Source organism: Astatotilapia calliptera, chromosome 14 (assembly GCF_900246225.1).
Source record: "Astatotilapia calliptera chromosome 14, fAstCal1.2, whole genome shotgun sequence".
NCBI classification, from domain to species: domain Eukaryota; kingdom Metazoa; phylum Chordata; class Actinopteri; order Cichliformes; family Cichlidae; genus Astatotilapia; species Astatotilapia calliptera.
In genome coordinates this window covers 19626787-19647411 of record NC_039315.1, presented here as the reverse complement: position 1 = coordinate 19647411, position 20625 = coordinate 19626787, and the positions used below count along the sequence as shown (strand labels likewise).

General features: G+C 41.6%; 1 long non-coding RNA gene across 1 annotated transcript; it reads left to right on the top strand.

Moving 5' to 3' along the window:
- Positions 1-1778: 1778 nt before the first annotated feature.
- On the top strand, positions 1779-17911 carry LOC113035938 (uncharacterized). Its single transcript, XR_003274407.1, has 2 exons — positions 1779-2309; positions 8722-17911. It is a non-coding gene; the product is annotated as an uncharacterized LOC113035938 (long non-coding RNA).
- Positions 17912-20625: the final 2714 nt, after the last annotated feature.

Sequence of the window (20625 nt, the reverse complement as noted above, 5' to 3'; positions counted from 1 at the left end):
ATTGCACAATAAAACCCCAAATCTAAAGGCATTTTAAATGCATATGCAAGTACAACGCTTTCAGTTGCAGAAACCAGCGTTAACTACATGGTGAAATTGTCATTCTCCACTCAAATCAGCTTGTCATTCTATAGTAATAAGTGTCTTCATGCAACAGACCTGATGCATGACCCTATTAACCTTGAATCGGACACGTGACAGCCTGAGAGTATGAGTATGCACATGTATATATACGAATAATGCTATATGATGGAAAGATATCTGACTTGTATAAACAACCGTGACTCTGGCACTTGGTGTGACACACATGCTGAAAATAACAGTAATTACCACTTGACTTTATGAAGTGCGGATTGGTAACCTGTCATCAGCTACAGTAAGAAGTAAGTGATAACATTTTGTTTCTCCGCTTGTCTATAATTTCAATTTCATCTATGGCTTAGTGGCGTAAAAAAAAGTTCCTCGCAGTTCACACATAATACTTACCAACACCTAATAGGTCCGAGGATAAAACGCCTCCCATGGGCGGCTGTAATGTCATTGGCCGCTGTCTCTAGCGCCCGCCTTAGTTCTCACAGAGATTTGTGTTGCTATTGGTCGAAGAGCCTGACCGTCATCGTACGTACACCGTGGTCATCAGAGGTGAGTTTTCCGGTTCTTGTCTGATTGGTCGCTGGCTGGTGTTGACGTCACGACCCTGCCAGCTGATCGGAGTGAGAAGCCGGTTTGAAGAACGGAGTTGGACCGGAGAGAGAGACCGGGGAGGAACCTCGAGGAGCAGCGAGAAGCATGGGGTGGGACCGGACAACCGGATACACAGATTGGATCGGGTTTTTGGTGTTTTATTTTTTTGTTACAGGTTTAAACGTTAACACAGGAGTGCAAAAAGCGACCGTTTTATCAGGTTAAAGTTGAGGGCTTTCGCGTCACGTCGAAACCTCTGGAAGTGTCACAAAATTGATTGAGAGTTAAGGTGTGGCTGATGGTTTCTGTAAGGCTTCTGCGCTGACAGAAAAGCAGAAAAACCGAGTGATTCCACTCGAGAGTACTCAGTCAGGAGGTGGGGAGGGCTGAGAGTACACATCTACCAGTCGTTTTCATTAAGGATTATATTACATAACAAATGTAATGCCATTTGATTTGCGCACCTTTTCGCTTAAATCTCCCACGGTGGCCGCGATTGATTTGAGACCGTTGCGCAGTTAAGGAGTTTTTTTTGGAGGGTTTGGGTTTTTTTTCCCCGAGCGGGTCGTTCTGGTTTCATAAGTCTGAGAAACGTAACGGACGTGGCAACTTTACAGTAGCCAGCCCCGCTAAATGCCACAGGCGAACTGGGCGTGTGGGGAGGAGGATGAGGTGGAAGGGCGAGGAGGGGGTGAGGGAACAGTCCGAACAGAGTCTAATAATCCTCAAATCTCCCCCAAGCACGGCGCAAATTGCGCATATTTGTCACATTACCGCCACATTGACGCGCACCTCGGCGGAACCAGAGGATTGAGCTGAACTAAAGTAAGTGCGACTGTCAGATACGTTTTTTGCAAACTTTTTTTTTCAGGCGGAGGTGACATTTAGAGGCTACAACCATTAAAGGCATTTCATCGGGTTTTATTGTCTTGTCAGTAGGAAATGAAGACACGTAACCACGTAATTTCAAGCCACTGAAGGTGGTTTCTCGGTTGGTGACGCCTGTTTTTATATATATATATATATATATATATATATATATATATATATATATATATATATATATATATATATATATATATACTGTAGTTGTTCGTGACACAGCCCAAGGATAGACTGCGATGGAGCGGGTGTGTCTTTGCCAAGCCTGACGTTTGTCCGCTGGATAGACAGATCTACTGCTGGAGAGGAGATGAAATATACGAGTTGCTCTTTATGTTACAGTAGTCTGTTTGACTTGTCAAAGACAACCGAGGAGTCATTCTTCGGTATTATAATGCGTTTATATCACAATAACGCGATCGTAATTGAGTGCACAGGCAGTCTGACCCCGTGTAGTCAAATTAAGATAAGCTTTAAGTCCAGGGGAAAGAGTGAATTCCTCAAGGCCCCACCCTTTGCAGCTCAACATGGATGTGAAGAGTAACCCCACCACCACCACCTCTCTCTCCCTCCCTCCTTCCCTGAGCGTCATTCATTTCCCCGTTCAAGCTTGTATTGTGCTGTTTTCCCCCCTCTTCAGTATCTCCAGGTGTCCACGGTAGATCTTCTTGTTTTAAATCGACTTTTTGAGCATCACGGTTGGTTCTTCTTCCAGGATTGTCCAGAGGTTTTAATAAATTGAGGTAAGACTGGACTGTTTGAGAGTCAACCTGTGGAATTCTCGAGTTTGTCATGAAGTCATGTAGCCTATCCATTGTGACATGTCTGGGCGTAAGGAGGTTTTTATATGTCAAGACTTTTTTCTTTCTTTCCTTCTTTCTTGTTGCTCGCTTCCCTTTTTTTCCTGGCATCTCTGACTCTCAACCTGTGACCATCAACCTGTTGCAAGTTTAGCCATTCTCTGTACTCTGACCTCCATTTTCAAAGAACTCTAGTGGCAGGGATTATGTAATCTTAAAGGCTGTCTTCACAGTCCTACTTTTGGTTAATCTAATCTCAAACATTTGAGCATTCAGGATGGCAGCGTGGTTAAAGAGCTGTCCTTTCAAACCTCATATTCTTCAGTGGAAAACTGTGGTGTCTGGTTATAATTTGATAAAGACTGGGTACTGAGCTGTAATCCATGAGCCAGTGGCTTTTTCCACCTGCATCCAATCTGTGCCGGCTATGCGACAGCTCAGACCTCGTCGTCCCTGATCTTTGCGAGGCTTAGAACTCCCGATGCATCACTTGACCTCGTGCAAATCACGGCCACTTCTGATGGCGGATGGCTTGCCTTTTTTTTTTTTCGCTGCTTATGCTACACACAGCCTGCTCCAATGCTGACAACCTCATCTAGTCGAATTACATATTATAAGAATGTTATTCATCCAGTTATATACTGTGTCTTAGAGTAAATGTTTTTATCAGGGTGGAGATGCTCTGGAAATGCTTGTTAGTTGCGTCAGCCTGTCTTTTCCCCAGGAGTAGCCAGTCCTGCTGTAACTATCCTCCCTTTGCCTATGAACAGTGAATTATACATGAAGCTACAGGCAGGGCCAGAGTCCAGTGCCACTGGACACATCTTGATTTGAGGACGCAACCATTTGAATGCCAAGACTTGGGGCAAAATTTTACTTACTGTAATAGTTCCAGTGCATGTCGCACCCACACTTTGGGAAGGAAGTGCCGTGCTGGAACTAGTTTCACATATAGGAGCGTGATAATGTATTTACAAGGCCTCAATGACCTCAGTTACAATGACTCATTGTGAGTGTTTTTAACATTAGTACCCAAAAAGGATGTGAAAATGTTTTTATTGTTAGAAGAGTCACACTGAAGTCAGGAGACTGCATAAAGTATGGCCCAGACTCGAAGTTCACATGAAGTAGCTTACCTGACAGGCTCTGTAGTCAGTTAATAATCATTTTGGGGAATATTTGTGAAGAATTAAACTGTTGTTTCGATGACAACCTTGTTTTTTCTGCCCTCTTTCTCCCTTTTCTCCCCTTTGCCATCCTGTATGAATGTTTGCTTTGTCTGAGCTCTGATCGTTTAGCTGCTTTGGATTTACCTATGTCTGTGTGCCTTAGTGGTTAGCCAGCACAGTCATTATTTCCTAGATTTGATTAATACAGCCGTCCAGCCATGACGTCTGTTACTCCACTCCTCAGAAACGACACGTAACAGGGAGACAGACAGGATCTGATGTGTGTGCCAGTAATTTTTTTTTTTTTTTTTTTTTTACGATCTTTAATCTAGAGTCAAATGATAGGTCAATGTGAAAGTCAGTATTTTGGGCGCATATGAAAGCATTTATCTTTGCATATTTGTCATATTTTATGAAACTGTGTGTATGCTTGTGGTTTGGTAAACTGGGAGGGGTTTGCCTGACAAGCAGGCCTTTACTTTCCAAAATGCCCACAGACAGATCTATAAACGCTTTGCATCACCCGCGTTCTTGACGCGAAAACTAATAATAAAAAATGTTATTTGATGAGTCACTCGTCCTCTGCTTACTTATGAGTGACCGGCCCGTCAAGTGACTTGTGTAACTGGGCAGGTCTGACTTTTTTTGTCGCTGAAGGCCGATCAAAGAGGGGAGGATCTGCGGTGGACTTGTGGTAGCTGCAGTAAGGTTGCGCATTTTTATGGCCACGCCCAGACAACCTCAGCGGGCTAACTGTGACTAGCTCAGAGTAATTTATGACAGACCTTATGGTAAATGTCGCATATGCAATTTTAAGAGGGTAACAAGTGTAGAAATTGTAAGTGGGTTGAAAGAGTGAGTGTCTGGGGATGTTTAAGAGAACAGGTGTTGCCATGCTGTACGTAGGTGCGGATATGTATGGTCTGATTGAAGGACAGATGCACTCTCTTTCTCTGATTGCATGTGCACACATGCACTGCACCAGGATGTGTGGGTGTATGCAGCATGCTGAAGTCTGGCATAGAGTAGTTGATGATGCAGCTTTACCAGTATTCCAAACATGTCCCAGAATAATATTTTAACTGCCTCATATGGAGAGATGTCCACTGCTCTTCGGTGTGTGGTTTACCTGATGGGGCCTAGACTTGCATGTACGACACAAACACAAGTACCTGCTCACTGGATCTCTACAAAATTCATAAAACTAGTAGTTTTGTCTGTGTGTGCAGAAATATGCGAACTTACTTTAGGTCACCTAGTAAGTTAGAAATACTAAGCTCAATCTTTTTAAGCTTAAGATGGATGCTCATCCATGATGTGTGTGTGTTTCTTCACATAGGGAATTCTTGCATAAATGGTTTCTAGATTCAGTTTGTCACTCTTTTCTGTAGGTGACCTAATTAAAGAATACGACCATTGTGCTATATAGCTTTAGCACACATAGAGGCGGATGTAGTAGCCTGAGGGATTAGATAAACTGCAAAAGAAACTACAGCCACCTTTGTGCAGAGAGCTAAACGAAACACCAGTGTGCGCTTGGGTTGGCCCATATATATCTCATATTTTGATTGAAGAGGTTTAATAAATTCCACCCTCATGCTAGGCTAACCTAAAGCTGGGTTGAGATTATTTTAGGTTGAAGAAACGCAGTAGCACGCCTAGCTTTGGGCCCGTCTATGCAGGGCCAGCAATGAGGAGCAGTGGGCCTCTCAGCAGACCGGCTGGAATGTGAACCATATGTAAGAGGCATCCCAAGAATGTAACTCGGCCTCGCTGAACTGACCAACCTAAAGACGCTGTGGGAGCGCAGCAGGATAAGGAGGTAGAAAATGAGCAAGGAAAGCACGATAGAAATTGAAGCTCAGTAGATAGAAGACGAGAGGTGAAGGATGCGTAGAAGAAAAGCTTCAGGAAAAATGTGCTGCATGTTATTTATTAGACAAAAGGTTACTTTAAATCACATTCAATAAAAAAAAAATTGGTGTGTATAAGATGGCACGGCAATGCATTTTAAAATTAGTCTACTTGCTGTGGTTGAAAAAAAAGAAGAAAACTAACTAGGAACAAACCATTTCTAAAGGTCATTATTTATTTTTTTGCCATTTTAGTTTATTTCTCAAATTTTGCATTTTGGTCAAACAAAACCATCTCAAGTTTTTGGATATGTAAATGGCTCTTTTGGCAATTTTGCTTTGCCTAATAACACATTTATCGACAGATAATTAATGAATATAGATTTTATTTATGTATAGAGTGTGACTATATTTAGAAATCTAATCACTTCTTTGCGTCTCAGTCACAGCCCATGTGTGCTGTCTTGTTTGTGGGGATTAAAGAAAACACTGTAAGGAACTTGTAACTTGTCGATTTTTGCTCTTTTTCATTTGAAATGTAGACAGGAGGAAGAATTGATAGGAGAGTCAGGGAGCTGGAAACGTAACAGTGTCTTGCTTATTAAATGCCTCAAAATGCCATGATGCATGTAACTTGGATAAAAACCAACCAGCCTGAAACTAAATGGTAGTTTTTGAGTAAATGTGTCAGTAATTACAGTCTAGCGAGGCAGCCTACCCCATTAGTAGAGGCCTCATTTAAGACTTAAAGCTGCTGAATACTAATGTCATGTCTAATGTCTGTAGTAAACACCTGTACAGAGCAATAGGGGATGGGTGACTCTTGCAAATGAAACGTGGATGGGTGTTATCATGCAGGTTCAGAGCTGTGGTTCCTTCTTTCTGTGGTGTCAGAGCACCGTGATCTTCCAGCTCACTAACCCAGGGTGAATGCTGCTTTCTAGTCTCTGTTAGCTTAGCACACTGTGCTCTTAGGCTATTTGGGTACAGCTGGGGCCAGAATGGCAGGAAACACACTCACACACAGATACACACACTTATACAAACATTCTCATTTTTTTGAGTCTGGCACACCCCGGTCATGCCCCCTCTCTCTCTCTCAAACACACACACACACACACTGTCACACATATGCACACACACCCTGCTTGATAGAGTGTGATGAGCTAGTAGTTAAATGGCTTTAATCTAATGGTTTTATCTATTTTCATCTAATGAAATATTAAAGTTATGATATCAGGACTTAGAGTTTTCCTTATGACATCTACCTTGTACAACATTAGTACTAAAACCCTTTGTTGCACTAATCTGTAGCTCAAGACAAAACATTAGACCGTTAGTACATTTTCATCTCTGCACAAATGCGAGCTGTAGGGTTAAAGGTCAAGCTATCATCACATGAGTGGCCAATCAAATTGACCCTGTGTCTTTTTAAAATGTATAAATGACTGAATAGAGAAGTGTCCACGTGAATGGCTTTTCCTTAATACTCCTTTAATAACCCTGTTGCACATCAACACATTAGAAACCATGTGAGCTGACGTAAAAAAAATCACGACATTAACGCCACTCGTTCCTTATGAGAATTAACAAATTAACGACAGGCTGCAAGCAATGCAGCTTGTTGGCATGGCTACTGCTAGCGGCGGTTAAGTCAACGCAGCACCCAGCAGTTCTGAATTAAACCACCCGGCCTGTCTTGGGAAATATCTGCAAGTAAATGATAACAAGAAGTCATTGCCAATCAGTAAGACAATGAGCCTCAAAAGTTACTAAAGTGCTGCTGTGTGTGACGGTACACAGCAATTCGTTTAGTTTATGAATCTGTGACAATTGGAGGCTGTGATGATGGTAGGAGGATGTTCTCCTGAAAAAGAAAAGCTCCGAGCAGCATTTTTTTAAAAACACATGACAATTAAATGTAACCCAGTTCATTTTTAATTCTGTGAACCGATCTTACAGCTAACTACGGCAAATGTGAACTTGCACAAAACTTGGAAACCTTAGGTGGCAAGTCAGAAGCCCAGAACAGAAAGAATATCAGACTTACACCCAAAAGTTTACCATAAACAGTTCTCCAAATTAAAGCTACTGTCGCTCTATATTTAAATAATGATTTCCTTTTTCAGGCTACTTCATGTTTCAGAGTATAATCATGTGTAAATACTAATACCAGAACTTTATTTCCTTCTTTTCCTTATTTGTGTTCAACCCACCAATCTCCATGTTTGGTGCCTTTTACAACTTCAGCTTTTCATCTTCTTTTATCTTCTTAATAGATTATTTCTGCCTTTATTGTAAAGCTGCTGAAGAAGTGATCTTGAAATGTGAAACGTAAAAAAAAAAAAAGAGTCCCTCCTGCTCACAGCATTTTTGCCCATGTAGTTTAAACCCTATCCCCCTGAGCCATCGGGTCACCCCTGCTGTGTAGCTTCCTTATTAACTTGATGCAAGTTATAAATATCTTGTGATGCAAAGTTTTAGCTTGAAGGATGAAGCAATCACCTTGCATAACAACCTAGTATTATAGTATTATAACTCGCAGGTTCAAGAGTGCAGGGTCACAGGTCTGACCATTTAATGTGACATTTTTGTAAGCTGCAGAGCGCCGTGTGTCTGCTTGTCAAAGTAAATCTCACAGAATCGTTACCGAGATGTTATATGGCATATTTCAGTCTTCCGAACCCTTTTCTGCTCCTCTTTAGAGAGGATGGTTGGGATGAAGCGATGATACTGAGGAGATTCTCTGGATTCACACCGCGCATGGGCAGCTGCCACTTCTTATTCATTTACCCGACAGGCATTTTCTGTCTTTCAGCATGCTAACTAAACTGCTAGTTAGAGGGGGAGGGTGATAAGGGATATATATGTATATACGGAGAGAGACACAGGGAAGGGGTGAATTCATGGGAACTACAGAGTAAAAGATGGGCACAAACCGAAACATAGGGAGAAACAATGTAGTCTTTGACATACTTCGTCCCAGTTGTAGGAAGCGAGATGACAGCCAGAGGAAGCACACAAATCTTTTCTTTATGTTGGCTGTCTTTGCCCAGTGTTCACACCCCGACTTCCACCCCTCTGTTTCTGTCTCACTGTGTGAGGATCTTTCACTCAACTCTGTGTCTCCCGTTCTATTTCTTTTTTTATTTATTTACTTTTTTCCCCCAAAGGGTGATTCGATTTGACCCTCGGTGTCCTTCACAGGGATCTTGCATCAGATGTGCGCACACAGATTTGAAGTCACGCTGCATCACCGTCTCTCCGCGCACGGTAGAGACGCCATATTCTGTGTATATATTCTGTGACGCATACCTCTGTTCTTGCTCGCAGACTGCCGTGTTCACATGCATTCCCGGCTCCAGATGCTCTCCATTAAACCCTGTAAGACACACAGCGGGACTTCACTGGAAGGGCTGCTTCCTCTTCCTCTTTCCCACCTGCGGACTTCCTGTCAGTTGACATCACCTCTTCCTTAAAAAAATACCATACTCCGTTTGGAGGAAGTCAGCGCATTTCCAAGCTGTGCTCACTGGATGAATGAGGGTGGCAAATTTTTACAGCCACGTGGATAATAACTGTGGTATAATTGCTGTCAGGTTGGTGAATCTGTGGGGTCTTTTTGGTCCTTTTAGTGTGTGTGTGTGCGTGCTTGTGCGTGTTACACCTATTGTTTCACGGGACATACTGTTAATGCTATGCAGCTGAACCAGATAGAACCTATGAGGAACATGTTAGCCTTTTATGGGGCTGTTTTCTACCAGCGGAAGGTGTTCCTCCACCCACAGCTGTAACTGGTTTCATTTTGAATCATTAATTCATATTCAGATAAACATCAGCCGTGGGCACAAAGAGTGATTACACAATATAGATCCACATGCACATGCAATTCACTCTCACACTGCAGTATCTAGTTGCATCTCATAATTTAAAGTCTGTGTGTGTTTCTGCACATAGGGAGAGTACTTCCATGGATCCCACCACACCCTCACCCACCTAGCCTCATGCATGTATTTGTTTACTTACTAAAATGCATTATACATATAAGTTATCCTCCTCCTGTACTCACCAAAGAAGATTCCAATCTTTCGTGGTGATTTTGATAACCCAGGAGCGCGAAGGAGAAAGGGCGCTAGTGTTAGCTTGCATCTCTTCCGGAATTACGCTTCAGTGGGATTTGTGTATGTGCGTGCTTGTTCATGGCTTTTGAAATTCTTTCCCCCTTCACTAATCCAATTCAGAGCTGTAGGAGGAAAGCACTGGCAAATATATTGATCCACTATTCACTTGAAAGCAATTTGTCATGGCCTTCAGAGAAGGATTAAGGGAGGTGGGGGTGCACATATGATCGAGTGCAGACCAGTCCAAACCGTGACAGTGATACAATAGGCCATCAGCGTGTGCACGTATAGGATGTTAGCGTGCACACTGGGGAATGCAAAATATCTTCAAACACCTTTTGTTCCTAATGGGTTGGCCTATTACCTTAAATGCACATTTTAAACTCTCAGATGACGGTTACAAACATGGACGTGTTTGAATGCCTGGGTGTAGTACGTGTGACTGACTGTATCTTACAAGAATGAGCTCAAGGTGGGCTGATTGAGAAATGCCAGACTGTGCATTACCTCTGCTGTTATTTATATGATAGATTATGAGGAAATTCTTCAACAGATACCAGTAAACACATGTTTCAGATCATTTTTGTGGCCTACGCTGACATTTCCAATGTTTGCTGCAGTAGAAATGGTAACTTCTTCTTTCAAAGCAACCTGCAGAGCATTCCTCTCAAAACTATGGTTAATTGTAGAGGACTGGCTCCCTGTAATAAAGAGCACAAGCAGTATTGTGACTTTTTTTTCAAGTATTACATTGTTATTTGGAGAGGAAAAAAACTGGACTTGAATGTGTGCAATTGTTATACTGGCAATGAACTAATTGTTCTGGGGTGTGCCGTGAGTTTGCTGTAATAAAACTAGCATTAGGGTTTCTGCCAGGACTGCCGCTTTCAACAGAAAATATTTTAGATGACTACGATACCAAAAAAGACGAGGGCTTGATCCTGCTTGTAAAATGGATATAGTTGATGCTTTTGGAGGACAGATAAGAGGCTTGCCAGAATCTGTTGCACAGCTGCTCATATCCTCAGCACAGGAAGCACCTGTATAAGATTCTCTTGCTTCATATAAAGAAAGCCTTCATGGTATACTTAGTTGTAGCATTAGGCTTCCACCTACATTGGACACAAAGTCTGCCTTAAATGCTTGTGTGGTGGTTTTTTGTATCCTATTTTAGCTTTTTTCTGTTTCGTCTTGCAGGAGAAACATTTAGCATCAATTCCCACTCGTACCCCTGACAGTAAAACTGTTCAAATACCACAATATGGACTGGATTCATTTTTTGCAATTCATTTTGGATAAGATATGGCATTTCTGGAATGATTCATGGAGCTTCCCATTCTTTGGTCTTGGCAGTATCATCATCCCGTATTGCCTTCTGGGATATGTTGTTGTTGGCTTGCTTTCATAGATTGAATCTAGTCTCTTTCCTCTTAGTCATACTTCCGCAATTAGATAGCATTCCAATTTACCAAAAAAGACCATTATAGCCCAAACCATACCCACAGCCAAATCCAAATAAGTGGGATTGTCTGGAAACAAACGAGGGTGAGCGCACCCTTTAATATCAGGTCACTTTTGTAAGAGGATGTCTACTTGGCAGTCGGCTGTGAGTTATTTTTAAATGTTTTTACAGTGACTTTGCAATTTAAAGCGCGTTGGTTAATGTGTTACTTTTGTCGAGCCTCTGGACAGCTTCATATTTGCTCTAAGGCAAAGTTAACAATCGTGCCATCACCACTAAATACCCTTTTTGCCGAGTTTGTGTTCTCCATGGTTTTGTTTGCATTTTTAACCTAACAGGTATTTAGTCTGTCCATGTCTGTGCTGCCTCAGGAATAACCAAAAACACATGGGCTGGTTCGCTGCGCACGTCAACCTCAGAGTAATGTCACGATTTGGGGACAATGGGTCTTGATCTCAGAAGTTTAAGCTATCACTAGCTCACTGCCAACTCACTGCTTCTATCACTCGTGCACACATGCGCTGTGTGCCACTTGTGTGTATTTGCTTGTTTCTTCCTACACACTCCGAGGAGCCATTTTCACCCTGTTGCTTAGGCTTGCCGTAATTGTCCTGGGAATCGTCAGCTCTGGGTAATAAATCAGTCCTCTGGTACACTGTGTTCTCCACTCTGGTGTACGGGATGGCCTCTGCTTGCACGTGTAGTGCGCATACTTAGCATTTCATGAGTAGAGGGGAAAAAAACACAGCCGAGAAATAATGCGGTTTGAAAACTACACGAAGAACAAAGAAACTCCAGCTCTCTGTCACAACAGGCTCAACTTCATTTTCTTATTGCATGCAATTGATAAATAATGAGGATTTTTTTCTTCTCTTTCTTTTTTTGCACTTATTTTCTTCTTCCAGACTTCTTTCTTTCCTGTATGTTTCACATGTAGAAATATTAAACAGTGCTCTTCATCTTCCCCACTAAAGTGCTGCATTTAAAGCAAATGCTACAATTCTGGAAAAAAAAGTATTATTGCCATATATGCTTCTTTTGCACTTAATCCTTTGCACATTATGCTTATATCTGAACTGACAAGCTGCTAACGCCTAGTATATTGCCAGAGGGAGACTTGTTTCATTCTGTGTCACATCAGGGTTACTGCATGGTCACCAGTCTGATTTCTTGTAGCAGCGATGATCTCTGACCTTGTCGCCATTTGCTGCCATCTTTTCTCCATCCTGTTTTCATTATATCATCTGTTTACATCTCCGTCCGTCCTTGCGTAAAACTCTAATCTTCTTACCAGTTCAAACACACTCCATAGGACACCAGGAGAAACTAATCTTCTCACTGTTAACAAAGTCCAGTGGTGGCATCAGGTGCCTTTTTGTAAATATGCTCACTGAGTACAAAAGAGGAAGCTTTTGCCCTGGATCTCATCTCCAATATTACGCACTCACAATGGATCCCTCTGGATTTAGTGCAAGTTCAAGGCCCACAGCAGATTCAGAATTCTCTCTCGATCTAGTCTCGGTGGAAGAGGACAATCTGGTCACACGGAGTGAGTGTGTGTGTTTTGTGTGTGAAGTCCAGAGCTTTCCAGTGTTGCTCAGAGCAGCGTGGGGTTCGCTGAGTTTCTATGGGTTGCTGGGTTCGCAGTGCCGCTGAGGGCTAGTTTGCCCAAAGTCCTGTCCTTGAACTGTGAAAGAATATGCTGCTAGGGAAAGGCTTTTCAGACTGACTGACTGCAATAGTTGAAGTCAGGCCAGCTGAATGGAAGCCAGGCAAGACAAATCCTGGGCTACTCCTAAGTATTACACTGTCGCCGGCTGAATGTGGATGTTTAAAGGGGAACATCCCATAAATGGTTTTCCTGTCACTTTAAATCTCTAACACTCAATAAAGTTTAACTTTAAAAAAATTACTTCATAGCAAAAACAAATAAAGGGGGGGAAGCCGGTTCAAATCAGCGCTGTGCAGTCAATTCATTCAATCCTAAACTCACGTTTTTGGATGAAAATTTGTGGGGAGATCTTAAGGTGAAATAACAACATACTTGACATGTTGGTGAAGCAGTCACACACCCAGGGGAGTAGAATTGCCTGAACTGCGAGGAAAAATTCCTTCGCTCAGCCCTGTACGGCTGCTGTAAACTGAACTGCCCCACAGGACGAGAGCTGTTTTCTATCAGGAGTTCCAGGCTGTAACCAGAGGCCGAGCTATCTAGCTAGCAAAGACTTCTGTACTCAATTATAGCAAAAAGCAGAGAGAAGGCTAAAACAGTAGGCTGGTACTCCTGATGCAGGATAGCTTCGGGCACTTACACACACAGCGCTGTCGTTTACGTGCGCATGGACATTTTAACTCACCGCACCGCAATATTCACCAAAAAACGAAGAAAGCATGCCTTTTTTCTACTTCTTCTTCTTTCTCTCTGGCATCTTTCTCTCTACCTCTTCACCTTTCTCCCACAAGATCCTCTTGAAGCCAGCACAGAAAGAAGCAGTTGTGTGGTGGTGTGCCAAGCAGCAACCACCACGACTGAAAGCTAAAGCCAGCGTGGATGGGCCTTAAGATGGAGTACAAATAGAGGTTACTAGATGCAGGCACCTAAAAAAAACCCCTCTAAAAACAAAGTCATTATTGCATCTGGTTGACTGAGAGGTATTTCATACTGTTAGCCTTATTTTCTCTAAGTTGGCAGAAGATTGACAATAAGTGAAATTATTTTAGCTATTTTTTTAAAATTTAGGACAAGTCAAAGGCTTAAAATGTCTTTCAGAAGGAACTATAGCTGACTTCACTGATGCTCTGCATATATTTCCCTTCAGGTTATGCTGTGTATCCGAATGTTGGATATAAGGTGCTCACTGGCTGACCTACAGCAGTTCTTCACTGGCAAGCTTTATGTCCTCATGTACCAGCTAAAGCTGCCAGCTGAAGAACTGTTGTGGTTGGCTATTCCCTGCACCGAAGACACTTCCACCCCCCTTCCTAGGAGTGACATGAAGATAACGAGACTAAAAATCCAGGCTCTGACCATCATACACATTTAAAAAAAAAAACAGGATAGTCACTCAGGGTCTGAAAATCCTGTTACTTATGCAGCACGTTCATGTGACTGGATTCACACCGTGACACCTGCTGTATCATGTAACAATAATATTGCATCATGGAAGTCATCTGTCACTCAGGGTTAGTCTTCGTGATGGCTCTGCAGCTCAGCGTTTGTTTTTAATGACATGTTATTGTAAAGTTGTTGTACAGTATTGGCACAGCTGTAAGTTTCTCCTGGCTTGCATCAGCCCAAAGACACATTTTAGACGAGTCATTTTCTTCCACTTATTTCAGTTTAACTTTGAGTGTTTAAACAAACTCCCGTGTGAAAAGCTCAGCAGCTGATGCTAATAAGACTGAAGGCTTGAGTATAATAAGCATTTACACATCCTACTTTATGTCTTTGTATTGATATTGTAGTAAAAAATAATAATTTATTGATTTATTGATTAGCATTCAAATATATCAGTGAATACAGAACAAAGATTACCACAAAGAATTAGTTTGTAGTAGGCTAGTGAGAGGAAAACGGAAACTGCCAACACTAAAATGTATTAAAAAAGTGTGACAGCTAAAGTTTGCTGCTGTTAAGTGTTTCCTCTCTAACAGCCGTAAGTGTCGAGAAAAGAACCCACATTTAAACCGGCAGCCCGACATCTTGCCTGTGACCTTCAGCAGCGATAAATCAAACTACAAGAGAAAGGGCAATGCCCAGAGCAGGATGTAAGACCAAATGTGTCCCTTTAAAAGCTGCCAGCCGGAGTCGAACAGAGGAAAGGAATGTTCTGGGGCCTTAGCAGAACCAGATGCCCGAGCTTGCTCTCCCTTGCACACATGCTCAGTGCTGCCTTCTCTCACTCCTCGAGCTCTTAGTTAACACCACAGATGGAACCACGAGCTGGCCAGACTCATTCGTCAGCCTGTCTGAAGTGCATCTTCATCTCTATCAAATACCTTTAGAGTAGTCGGGCTTGTTCTTCCCAGTCTGTGCCCCAATCTCCTTATCTTCTTGTCCTTGTTCTTGGCAGACATTTTCTTCATCCCCACCACCCCCACAATCCTCCTTCACTTAAGTGACAGACACAAACACAGGAAACACTAACACGGGATTATTCCACTCTCCCTTCTGTACATCCTCTTCAGGTAACACTGTCATTATCCTGCGTCATAACTCTGCCTATAAGAGCCACACCTTGACCTTCCGTGCTGTCTAGGTTTCTTTCAGGTCAACGGCTGCTTGAGCCACGCCCGGGAAATTGTCCTTTGAGTGCGTTATCACGTAATGGAGGAACAGCTGCTCTAAGATGAATCCACCTCACCCATACAGGGTGTGACTTTATGCTATCTGGTACGGGTTTGATACTTGTACGTGTGTGAATCTTCCTCCTTCCTCTCTCCTTCTAATTCAGATGAATCTTAGCTGTGTCACAAGACTTGGGTGGCCTGGTACCTGAGCCAGCTGTTTTGCCAGCTGTGCAGGTCGAGAAAGCAGAAAAGCATTGCACAAAGAGATGAACAGACAGCTGCTGCAAACAGAGACATGGAAGAACATCATCCAAAGAGAACTGAATCAGTGCGGACAACATCAATAATATTATTTTATTAGCTCATAGTCATTTACAGCATGTAAGCCATTATGTTCTAAGTGAATTAAGGTTGTATAATTTGTGCACTGCAGGAAACCTGAGTGCAGAATTTGTGTGTCTTGTGTTTATCTGTGTTCAGGTTCAGAAAACCTTATTTATTCCGCAGTGGGTAATTCAGTTTGACAGTCCACCATCATTATAAACAAAAAAAATAGAAACTCAAGTAAATAAATACTTTGCAAATCTAACATACCACATTCAGCTCGTCAGTGAGCAGCTCAGCGTTAAGGACCCCAAACGTGGAGTTTAACATAATCAGATGAAGATAGAGCAAACTGCTGCCCCTGACATTTAGCATTTTGCAGTTTGATTAAAGAACGTATGAAGGAATTCTGCTTGTTGTTTGTTTTTCTCAAGGATGCATAATAGTACAAATCTGAGGGCAATAAAAAAACAAAGCTCAAGTCGACAAGTAATACCACAAAAAGTAGTAGTTAAAAAAACCATCCACTAACACCCATTATTGACATTAAGGTTCTGGGTCTAACAATTCCCTGAAAAGTATCTTACAAGCTTCTCACTAAGATTTCTAACATTAAACTTTAATATTGTGTAAGTGCTTTGTTTTAACTTTATCTCTCACAAAGCCCGGGAGCCAGATTCACATGTTGGGAGCTGAACCACAGGACATTAGTGTTCCCGTCTCCAAGCTTATGGACTTAGCTAGCAGACTTCCTGCTGTAGACATACATTATACTGCCAGAGGGAACATAAACAATAATCTTCTTAAGGTGTGAGCTGCTCCATGAGCAGTAAAAGCAAGCCCTTACTCAAGCAATTTACTGTATCCGAGGACTGACTATCAATATAGCATAGTGTGGTCTCACAGTAGTGAAAAATGCTCAGTCAGCTGGCGCACGAGCTAAAATCAACAATAATTTGGTTTGGATTTCATTCTTTTGTCCACACCTGCACAGATTCCTCCACAGTACTGTCACTTAACTTCAACAGCATAAAGCAAGCTTAGCTTACTTTGACTGATAATATAGAAGAGCAGAAATGAAACTAATAGCATTAACACTGGCTTGATTTGATGTCACAGTGAGTTGAGTATCGATGATACCACACAATCTATTCAATCGACACCTCCACTGAATACAGCTAGAATTAATGTTATTGATCACATCTTTTTACTGGCCTCCAACTGACAGTGTAATCCATCTAAAACTACATTTTCATATATTTTATCTTACCATGTAATTACATTGTAATTATATTTACTTACAAATACTTAAATTAAATACACCAGAATAAAGGGCTAATAATTCAAGTTTTTAAAGGAACAAAGAAACATTTTAAGTAACTTCAGGTATTTTACAGGAAACGAGTCGCAAATTATACTGTAAGTAGTTTTAAATAGTGGGTAATCACTTGTTATTTTAGCATAAAAACAAACAAAATTACATCTTGGATCGTAAAAACCCTGTACTTTTAGGAGAACAGGTCATATTATGTAGTGCCTTAACCTTTTTATTATGAGTTATGTACTCTTGTTTTATATTATATGTACGGTAATTATGTTTAAACCCAAAACGGAATGTGACAGAATTAATGATAAATGGTTTATTAATACTTTTAATTTCTCTGTTTTGTGATGAATATGAAGGTGGAGTTTACGGTTTATTGGCTGTGAGGTTCCTCTTGTCTTACCCCTGTGTTACACACTACGTGAGTGTGTTGTGTCATCTGTGTTTATGTCTCCCTCACCTTCTGTGTGTCATAGTCCTGTCCTTGTGTTTCATTCTATGTTTCCTCAGTCATGTCTGTGTTTGGTCTCCCTCCGCGTCTCATCTCCTTTTAACTGTCCCCACGTTCCTGTTTGTCCCCATGTCTGTTTCTTTCTTCTGGCTCCCGTGTCAAGCCATGTGTCTTAGTCTGCATCTTAGCATGTTTCCTGTTTTATTTTGACAATCTCTCGTCCCGAGTTCAGTGTGTTTGGTTTTGCTTCCCCTGTGTCTTTTTGTCTATTCGCCTCAGATGTGTTTCCATGTGTTTCCTCTCTCCCCAGTCACCCTCGTGTGTTTATATTGTGTGAGTTTCCCTTTGTTCCTTCCCAGGTTTGTGCTCATCTTGTGCCATGGACCAGGTATTTATGTTCAGATTTTTCCTTTTCAAGTATTTCATGTCTGGGTCTGCGTTTAGTTTTTATTTTCCCAGTTTAATTTATTGTTAGCTCTGTCTTAGTTCCCTTCTGCCCTTTGTTTTGTATGTTTTTATTAGCCTCAAATAAATTACTTGCTTTACGTTAAGTCCTTTCTTGCCTCGAGCGTTTGCTTTTCGGTTCACACCATGCACTAGCCGCTCGGCCATGACAGTTTTGCTGTATAACCAGTGAATTTTGCTCCTTAGGCCTCAGTCATTAAGGCCTAGAAATTGACCGTGTCCTCCTGGCAACCTCCTGGTCTTGAGAACTTAGACTCAGGTGGAGCCTGATTTATCTAGTGAAAGGGGCTACATTGCAAACTCTTCTTCCATGTAAACCTGAAACAGCTCACACAAATACAATGTGTAGAAGATTACAAAACATTATTTACTGTCACATCCCAGCCATCACTGCTTCAGTGAAGATGCTGTTCCTATGCCATGTGCGTAAATCCATGAATCTCTTGGTTTTTTCTGCAGTGTGAAACTAAATTGGAATAATAGACTGGGTCTTTGCCTCCCACCATACAGTTAAAAAGCCTTGCTGTAAGGGCGTCTCTGAAGAAATAATCCACACACGCTTTGCTGGCTTTGCAGCTGATGGTGCAGCATCTGTGATGGACTGATGGAGAGGAACAGCACCAGCCCTGACTGAAAAACTCAACCAGAACCTGACTGTCATTCATTGCATAACTCACAAGACCTGTCCATGATGCTGTAAAACACTTTACAGAGCCAAATCATTTTCACATATTTTCAACTCTTAGCACTAGCATGCCTCCTTCACTGTACAGATAATCACTATTTTTCATTATTTGATGGAGCAAATCAGAGTGACTGCAGTCAACCTGAGTCCAGTTAGGACAAGTTTCTTTCCACCAGGCGACCTGTGTAATTGCGTTGTGTGCATGAAAACAGAGGACTTCCTGAAATGTTTTGTTTTTCCTTCAAGCATGAAGGTAGCCCTGCACTTTGAGAGATGTATCCTTTTTGCAGAGCATGTATAGACTTCAGGGCATTGACTTTCACCCCTGGCTGTTTGCAGATTAACGTCAGTTCATCTGCTGCTAACAGAAAAGGTCACAGAAAATTCCGGAAACTGAAGAGTTCTCCGGGGATCAAATCTGATTCTGCTCTCTATCTTTTTGTAGAGATATCGCCTCTCAGGACATCTCTGTAAAATCTGATCTCTGTTCCTTATCACTTCTCATTGTAATGATGCCAGTGTAATGGCTAATGGAACGATGTGTTTTAGCAGACCTATATATAAAGTCTGGGTAAAAAGCATTAACAGAAAAGATGCTCATATGGATTCTTTTAGGTAAGTGAAGATAAGTCCCTGAAGTCCACGTGTATAAATTACAAATGAGCCAAGTATTTTTTACACTAAGTACTCTGTTGTAGTGTCTGCTGTGCAGTCTTGGATCACCTCTTAAGTCAAAGCAGGAAGAAGATCCAAGGCCAGGTCTGAAGAGGTTTACAAACCTCTCCTAAATTCTTCCCTGTGGGTGAAATCATATGAAAGCTGCTTAGGCAGATTATCCCTGCCTCGATGGCAGCTGGCAGTGAGATCCTTGGGAGTACACCTGACTCAATACTCGTGGTGACGCAACCACAGCCTGTGGCGCAGCGAGTTCCAACAATCCCCCATGACCTTTAGCCCCAAGGGAGAATCGTATCTTGTGGCAGAAAGCAGACTAATGCCATAATCAGCACACAAGTCATCTGATTATACAAAATCTAGCCATATTTAATCTGCCCCAAATAAAACAGGTCAATAATTTAATTTGATTGTATAGGAATATGCTCTAAGCAACTAGATTGCATGATTAGTAAAAAGAAGAAAAGGGGTTGAAATCTTGTCATCGAGTGGTGCCATGTAAAACATTTAACTTATATTAACTTAATATAAATGGTCAGGGATAGAATTCAAATTGTCTGGACTTTGAGTGAGCAGTAAAAACAGAAAAGTGCCATAAAAATGTCAGTCCAGTGCACCAGATGTTCTTCCAATCCAATTTTTTATGGAAATGAAGAAAGGCATTCATTTTCTGGCAAAAACCCAGTAACAGTTACAAGTATTCTATAAAGAAATTTTATTTTTTTAGCCGCTCTCATAAATCAGTCATGGTCAATACTCAGCAGGGTTCCCCGCTGATAAATGGCCCATTTGGTGTGTTTGGTGTTTTTGGTGTGGTTAGTTCAGATTGCAGGTGCACATTCACAAAGTCAGCAGTAACTACTGACTACTACATTAAACTTTAATATTACAACAACAAATGTTGTTGTCTTCTTAGTCACATTCAGTTGAGACTATGTAAATATGTATTATTAACAGAATATAATAGTCTTCAGCTCTGACAGTTTCTGTCACTTAATTTTTGATGCTGGCCATTGTTGTACAGCAAGACAGCAATACCCTATATTTAGTCTATAATGTTGGTATATGAAAACTTTTGATTGAGTTGGTATCTGCTTAAAGAGTGAAGCTTGTCTTGTGTGCTTATGTTTGTCAGGTACTGGAAAGTCATTTTTCTAAATTAGGTCTAGTAGAAGAATGGTCTCCCTCCAAGTATATTTTAATGAGGTCCCAGGTGCGCTGTCACCTCCTGCAAACACAATGCTCCAATAAAATCCACATCCTATCACACTCAGCCACCAAGGCAACTTTCGTTAACAGTGAAGGGACTTCAGTTTCTTGAGCTTCACACAGAAGCCTTTGTCTGGTTGAAGGCAACACAATGTCCAGCGGCAGAGCAATGCTAAACTGGAAAACACATTTTCGCTTTCAGCTGATTCAGAGGTAAACCATGGAGCTTGA